The sequence below is a fragment of the Myotis brandtii genome, unplaced genomic scaffold, assembly GCF_000412655.1.
Source record: "Myotis brandtii unplaced genomic scaffold, ASM41265v1 scaffold735, whole genome shotgun sequence".
Lineage (NCBI taxonomy): Eukaryota > Metazoa > Chordata > Mammalia > Chiroptera > Vespertilionidae > Myotis > Myotis brandtii.
Window position 1 is genome coordinate 1,291,620 of NW_005370916.1, and position 8,115 is coordinate 1,299,734.

Genomic DNA, 8,115 nt, shown 5'->3' on the forward strand with positions numbered 1-8,115 from the left:
CTGGATGAAGGCTGTTTCTTGGCCGGGAGGCTAGAGGCTGTTCGAACTCTGTGGAGTCAGTGAGCAGGGTACTTGGAAGGTGGATCCCTTTCTGTGCCTGTGGAACCTCAATTCAAAAGTTTCCAAAGAAGAAGTAGCAGTGTATTTACTGACAGAAAAATACGAACTGTGTGCAGTTTTCTTTATTATTATTTCTTTTAGATAGAGGAACAGAAAAAGAAAGCGAGAAAAATCGATATGAGAGAAACATAGATTAGTTGCCTCCCAAATGTACCCTGACCGGGAATCGAACCCAGAACTTGGGTATGTGCCCTGGCTGGGAATCGAACCCATGACCTCTCCGTGCATGGGACAATGCTGAACCAGCTGAGCCACGCCAGCCAGGGCCTGTGGGTATTTTTTTCAAAAAAGACACCAAACACTATTTCAGAGTTTTGTCCCATTAAGAAGGAGTGAGGGATCTCTCTCTCTCTCTCTCTCTCTCTCTCTCTCTCTCTCTCTCTCTCACACACACACACACACACACACACACACACGGGGAAAATGTCTGGAAGGCTAAATCTCTCAACATTAATGGTGAACTTTGGTTATTACTGGGAAGTGGGAACATGTGACTTTTCTAATCTTCCTGCATTTTCTCTGATTTTCTAAAATGAAGCTATACTACATACAGAAAAGCAGAAGAAAGACCTACACCAGTGATGGTGAACCTTTTGAGCTCGGCATGTCAGCATTTTGAAAAACCCTAACTTAACTCTGGTGCCGTGTCACATATAGAAATTTTTTGATATTTGCTACCATAGTAAAACAAAGACTTATATTTTTGATATTTATTTTATATATTTAAATGCCATTTAACAAAGAAAAATCAACCAAAAAAATGAGTTTGTCATAGGTTCGCCATCACTGGCCTACACAGTGTGGCCTCTGATACCTGTAAGGTTCTGTATCAACCTTACAGCCCCAAAGCGCCGCCGGCCCACAGGGAACGGTCAGAGGACCGAGGATGCTCCCCAGGTGCCGCTGATGGGGAGCGAACACCTTCCCATGGAAGGAGCCAGGAGAGTGGAGCCAGAAGGACCTGGGAAACCACAGCGCCGTCCCCTGTCCCCCATCAGAGGCCCAGGCTGGTCCTGAGCTCTCTCAGTCTCGGTTCCCTAAGTGGACTGAGGGTCAAACCAGAACATGGAAGCCCAGGTCTGACTGCTCAGGGAAGTTCTCGCACCCAGGCTCCCCCAGGTTCCACAGAAGAAATGGGGGCCCAGGGAGGCTGGGCAAATCCCCAAACCACCAGCCTGCGACTCCGGGGGACACCCACAGAGCCCCCACAACGGAGTGTGGTCCAGAGGCCTGCCTGCTGGTCCTGACCTCAGGAAGTGCCCTGCCCTCCCTGGGCCTCAGTGCCCCAGGGTAAAGAGCAGGCGAGGCATTGAACTTGACCTCTGGTAGCCTCCCTCAAGCCCCACACCCATCATTCCCATGAAACCGCCCTGTGGAAGGCTGTGGCAGGAAAGGTGGATGGCTGATCCTGACAGGAAGTGACCTCACAGGATGAGTGACAGGCCAGCATTCCATCAGGAGCCCCACCTGCTGGTGACCTTCGGGGTCATGGGAGCCAGGAGTAGGTAGGCATGCAGAGGCCAAGCAGGAAACCGGATTTACTGAGGAAGGCCAGGCACATGGCAGACCCCCGGGCGGGGAAGTGACTTCATTTCACACTCTGTCCTCCTGGCTTCCGTCCCTGGCATGGGAGGGAGTTAACCCTGAGAAGGCCATCAGGCCAGGGCACGAGAATCAGGCTCGCTCCTCTCCCCACTCCTTCCTGATCCACAGATAAGGAAACGGAGGCTCGGAGAGGCTGACAACGGGGAAGGGACCCAGGACTTTCCCCACTACACAAAGGTGCACAGAGGAAGACTCAGGAACTCAGGGGAACTCAGGAAAGGCTTCCTGGAAGAGGAGGCCAATTCTCTGTGCCTGAGGATGAGCAACCTTGGACCGACAAGAAAGGCATTCTGGCAAAGAAAGCGAAGAACCAAGATTCAAACTGGGGCCTACCTGGCCCCCATGTCCAGGCTTATCCCAGCCCATCAGGCAAAACAAAACCTAAAACCTAACGCCTAAAACCCGGCCGGGGAGCTCTCAGGCCTCCGGTGGTTTCTGGCGGGGGCAGAGCTCCGCCACCTCAAACCTCCAGGGGCAGAGGGACGGGCAGCAAGAAAACACCAGGGCCCAGGAGGGGAAGGAAAATATTTTCATGTTTTTCCCTCTTCCTGTTTATCTATGCTCTCGATCCCAAGCTCCTGTTTGTTCAGGGAGAGTTCTGCCAAGAGTGACATCCTGCCACGGGCCAGGAAGCCCCTACCAGCCTTGTGCCAGGGGCACAGGGGCCCACCGCCCCCACAGACCCCTGCCCGGCCCGGGAAAGCTGCTTCATAAAGGAGCTTTCAGCAGAAGCCGGGGCCCAGGAAGGAGGACCCGAGCCAGGGAGGTGGCGCTGCTGCCAGCGTCGCCTCAGTGCCAGGTGGCACCGGTCAGCTCCGCTCTCAGCGCCGATCAGCTGCAGAGGTGACCAGAAGGACTTGAGGAAATGACTCTGAGCCTGGCCAGGGCACTGTGCTGGGCGTGGGAACGCAGAGCATGGGCTGTGCCGTGAGGCAGACGTGGCATCCAATCCTGGCTGACGGATGACTTGCTGTGTGTCCTTGGCCAAGTGACTGAAATTCTCTGAGCCTAGTTCCCTTATCTGTAAAAGGAGGATAACAGAGGAACTTACCCATAAGGATGGGGTGAGGCTCACAAGAGACAACATGGGGGACGGGCAGGCACCTAGTACGTGTAAATAAACATCTTTTATTCCCACTCCCACCATCAAGCTGACCGACCCCCTTACTCAGTCCTGAAGGTCTGAGGTGCCTTTAAAATGTGCTCCAAAGAACAATCACAGCCTTAAAGAGGAATGAAATCTGACACATGCCACAACATGGATGAGCCTTGAAGACGTTATGCTAAGTGTTTAAATAAGCCAGATGCAAAAGGTCAAACACTGTATGATTCCACTTCTAGGAGGTGCGTTACCAACTTCAGAGACACAGCGTAGCAGGGGGGCTGCCAGGGGCAGGGGTGGGTTGGGGGAGGGAGGGAGATGGGGAGTTCGTGTTTAATGGGCACAGAGCTTCAGTTTCAGGAGATTAAAAAGTTCGGGAGGGGGTGACAGTCGCACAGCCATGGGAATGTACTTAATGCCACTGAACGGTGCAATTTAAAATGGTTAAAACGGTAAATTCTATGGTATGTATATTTACCTCAATAAAATAAATTAAGGGCCGATTCACAAAAGATTCTTTAGATGCCCGCCTTCGTTTCTTTTCCTACGCGTGGAGAGGTCCGAGTCGAGAGGTGAGGCTGGCACGGGAAGAGCCCAAGGCTGCACCTCCCAGGGAGCCGGTCCCATCAGAGAACCCAACGGTGGGAGCTGAGGAAAGAGACACCTGCTGCCTCCGGGGCCTGGCAGGGCTGCGAGAGGAGGTGGCCCCGAGCCAGGCTGCACCAGCCCCAGCCGGAGCCGTTCTGCAGGCTCCTGCCAGTTCCAGGCGGGGCTGAGCCAGACAGCCCCACGAGCACAGACTGTGCAGTGTGCAGGGCCCCACTCACACCTCGCACACCCCACACACTGTCCCAGGCCAAAGACGCCGGTACAGCCCCCACGTGCCAACCCTGGCCCCTGCCTGGCCAGCCCAGAAGCCAACATTCAATAAATAACAAGGCCTCCTCATCTCTCCTCATACCCACAACCAAGGAAGGAAACTGTGACTGGCCCACTTCTCTGGGGCCAGGGATGGGGAAGAAGGAAGCGGCCAAGAGGATACTCCCAGTGCAAGGAGACAGAAAAAAAGCATCCAGAGGCCCCCTGACCCCAGCCTGACCACCTCCCCACAGGCTGGGGTGGGGGGCAGCGGGCCGAAGCTTGGGGGTGGGAGGTGGGTGAAATCAGAGGTGAGAATGCCTGGGGGATGGCGTAGATTCCACCACGGGTCATGGTCTGACCTTGGGCAAGCCACCTCCCTTTCTGGATCTTCTGAAGCCTCCTTAGTTTCCTTCTTGGTAAAACCAGGGTTCTGTCCCCTCACCCACCAAGCACTCCTGGGTATACAGCCTAGAGAAGTAAGTGCGCTCACCAAAGGGCAAGCAAGTGTTCAAAGTGTTCAGCAGCTCTTTCATAATCATCAGGACCGGTAACAAGGCAAAAGCCCACCTAGGGGGTGGGGGGAGGGGGGACACATTGTGGTACTCCCACACGATGGAATAGTACACAGCAATGAAAAGGGGGAACCTGCTGATGAATCTTACAGAGTTTATGTTGAGAGATAGAAGCCAGAAGAAGCCAGATTAAAGACAGCTTATACTGTATGGTTCCACTCACATAAAGTTCAGGAATAAGCAAGACTCATCCTCTGGAAGTCACTCCGTAGCCACTTCAAAGTGTGGGAGGGTCAGGTAACTGTCAGGGAAGGGGCCCCAGGGAACACTCCAGGCCACTGGGATGTCCTATATCTCTAGCTGGGTTGGGGTCACACAGGTAATTCATCTGTAACAATTCATCAAACTGTTCTGATTTACTGTGTAAATTATTTCTCAATTTGTAAAACAAAATACTAACAGCTAATAACTCTGCCTTCCTCTGAGGAATGCGGGAAGGTGATACCGACAGGGGTGTGCAGAAAAGCCACAAAAAGGGTCTGGTACGTGGGCTGGGAGTCAGAAGGACCAGGGTGCAAATCCTGATGCTCCCTCTGACTGGATACATTTTTTTCAGTTTTGACTTTTTGTGGTTGCTGATTAAGATTTTTTATTACAAAAGTAATTTGTACTGACCTTCACAAGTCCATGATGAATAAAGAAAAAGTTTATGCCCTACCCTCCAAGCCCCCTCCCAATTGATACATATAACTCCAACCCTGTCTGTTTAATGGAGGCATGCCATTTCATTGTATCGCTACTCGTTCAACAAATAAATACCAAGTAACCATTGTGTACACCAGACAGGCACAGTCCTAGCCTTTCATGGAAGGAAAAGACATTCCAACAAGGCAGAGAAGGCGGGGTGGGGCGGGGGGGGGCGCGGAGAAGTCAATAAGAAATACAACAGAGACACATTTTCTACATTGTGGTGTGGGCTACAAGAGGCTGCGATGCTGAGATAAAAAATGAGCAAGGCAGTTGAAAGGACATATTTTAGGTATGACAGTCACAAGAAGCCCTGTGCTGACATCAAAGGACAGGAAGGTTTCGGCCACGTGAAACAGCACGCCAGGCAGAGGGAGCGACGCGTGCACACGCCGAGGTGGGGAGGAACGCGGAACCGAGAGGAGACAGTGCGGTCTCCGTTGCACAACCCTACAATCCTTGCGCGCACAGCCCGGCAGCCTAAGTTTGTAGGACGGGCCACCAACGTGTGGACTGCGTGGATAAGAAGGCATGTGCCTTTTAAACACTCTGGTAGATGTTGCCACATTACTCTTCCGAAAGGTTTTAGCATTTCACACAGAAAACAGAGTTGCTTCAGAGGGCCAGTTTCCCAACAGCCTCGTGGGACCGAGAAGTTATCAATCTTTTTCATCTCGCCCGTGTGCAATCTCCCCACTGCCTGTCTGCAGAGTGGAGTAAATGGCAGGTCCTCCTCCTCGGGACACTGTGAGGTTCACGTAAGGACTAAATCCATCTAAGCTGCTGAGCCCTGCGCCGAGCACACAGGGAAGGCTCAACAAACGGGAGCAGGCTGTTACCGTCATTTTTGAACAGGTGCCAGGAGGTTAACTAGTTCCATCATTACTAGGTAACTAGTTCCAGCATTACTAGGCTAACCAGGGGAACTCCCCAAGGGGAGCGTTAAAGGCTCACCCTCACAGGTGCAGCGCGGCTGTCCATGGACCGGATACCAGGGAGGAGGGGTGGGAAACACTGGCTCAGCCTGAGAGCACGGTGCTGGGAATCAAGAGATCAGATTCAAAAAAGGACACATATGTAATACCCTTTGTAATACTTTAAGCAATAAAAAAATAAATAAAGTAAAAACAAAAAACAAAAAAATAATTAAAAAAAATAAAAGTGAAAAAAAAAAAAGAGATCAGATTCAAGTCAAACTTTCTGTGATTCGGTTTCCTCGTCTATAACATGGGCTAATTCATTCCCGCTTCAAGCAGCCATTCTACAAACACTTCTGGGGCACCTATTATGTGCGAGGTCTCATTTTAGGAGCTGACAAACAGAACAAAAATTCCTGCCTCATACATGCTGGCTGGAGAAACAGAAATAAACTATATAAATTAGTCAAGGATGTCAGGAGATGATACATGATAAGAAAGAAGAGAGTTATGGAGATGAGGCATGAAATGCTAGGATTCCCAGGGAGGCTTCACATTTGAGTAAAGACCTGAAAGATGTGACAAGGATGTGAGCTACGTGGCCTCTGGAGGAAAAGCATCCAGGTTGAGGGAACAGCCTGTGCAAAGGCCCTGGGGTGGGATGTTCCCAGTGTGTCCTAAGGGGGTGGGGCAGAGAAGGCACCCAGCCAACTGGAACCATGAGGTAGCCAGTTTGGGTGGCGCAAGGAACTCGCAGGGATCGGTATTAGATGGGGGTGTCCTGGAGGCCACAGGGGTGTCACCGTGAGTTAATGGGGAGGCAGAGAAGTACCTGGATCTGACTTTTACATTCTAACAAGGTCGCCCTAGGCTGCTGCGAAGAAGAGGCCGTGCGGGAACAGGTGGGACGCTGACAGACCTGCAAGTTCTGCGGGGCCTGGGCCGGCGGAGCTGGGAAGACAAGGAAGAAGGGCTCATCTGGATCCATCCGCTGTGAACTGAAGCCAACAGGACGTGCTGTCCTGTCATTTCTGAAGATTGAGAGACACAGAGGAACCGGGGACGTCTTAGGTATTGGGCCCGAGCAACTAACTGGAGGAATGAGGTTGCCACTAACGGAGACAGGACAGACTGAGGGGGAAGTGTGAGGAAAGGATTGAACAGACAGACAGACAGCCACGGCCTCACCCCGGCTGCAGTCTCGGAAGGAAGCAGCAGGCCCTAGAGACCTACAACAAACGAGGAACTGCTCCTGAGGCCCGTGGGGGCCACTGGGGAAGACAATACGAAACACAGGAAGGGAAGAGTGGATCAGAAGGGAAGTCAGTGTGGTACACTTGACTTGCTATAAGCTTTGCTGTCTACAGAGCCCAGGTCACAGTCAAGGCTGCTGCTCACGGGCCTGCATCACAGGTGGGGAAACTGAGTCCTACAGTGAGTACCATTTAGAAGCCAGAAAGGGCCAGGATGAGCTAAGGGAGTGGGCGGGATGGCACCCAGCCAGTCCATTTAGTTCCTACAGCTTCCTCCTACCACCCCAAACAAGGACCATGAAGCTGGGGCCCAGTGTCCCCAACACCCAGGACGTCTACAGGACCCCAAGAGGCAATGCAGGGCCCTGGGTTTTCTGGAGCCAAGAACATGACTCAGTCCAGACTCCATGGATGTCTGCTTTGGTATCTGTGAGATCTTTTTTTAAGTTGGGATTTAATTCACATATCATAAAATTACATGTTTAAAGTATACAACTCAGTGGTATTTTGTACATCCACAATGCTGTGCGACCATCACCTCTAATTCCAGAATATCAAACCCAAAAAGTTAAGCACAGAATTACCATATGGCCCAGCAATTCCGCTTCTAGGTATTTACCCAAGAGAATGAAAAGCAGGTATCCAAACAAACACTTGCACACCCAAGTTCACAGCAGTACCAGTCCCAATCACCACAGACAGAAACAATCCAAATGTCCATCAACTGATAAATGGATAAACAAAATTTGGTGTGTGAATATGAATATATATATATATATACACACACACACACACACACACACACACACACACACATATTCACTCTTCAGCTATAAAAAGGAACGAAGCACAGCTACATGCTACAGTGTAGATGAACCTTGATAACATTATTCTAAGTGAAAGAAGCCAGATACAAAAGGTCACATATTGTGTAACTTCATTCATATGAAATATCCAGAACAGTTAAATCCATGGAGACCAGAATAGAGATTAGTGGT

The 8,115-nt window shown here is 51.1% G+C and overlaps 1 protein-coding gene across 5 annotated transcripts in view; it reads right to left on the reverse strand.

The window, feature by feature from the left end:
• PALD1 (phosphatase domain containing, paladin 1) overlaps positions 1–6,806 on the reverse strand; it is a 56,077-nt gene extending 49,271 nt beyond the window's left edge. Inside the window, exon 1 of one of the 5 annotated variants that reach the window (XM_014530373.1) lies at positions 6,784–6,806. The gene's annotated coding sequence lies outside the window, so the exon portion shown is untranslated. Of the gene's footprint in view, positions 1–1,587; positions 1,830–3,305; positions 3,470–6,696; positions 6,721–6,783 lie in introns of those variants that run through there. The other 4 variants (XM_005882709.2, XM_005882710.2, XM_014530372.1 and 1 more) reach the window with 4 other exon arrangements.
• Positions 6,807–8,115: the final 1,309 nt, after the last annotated feature.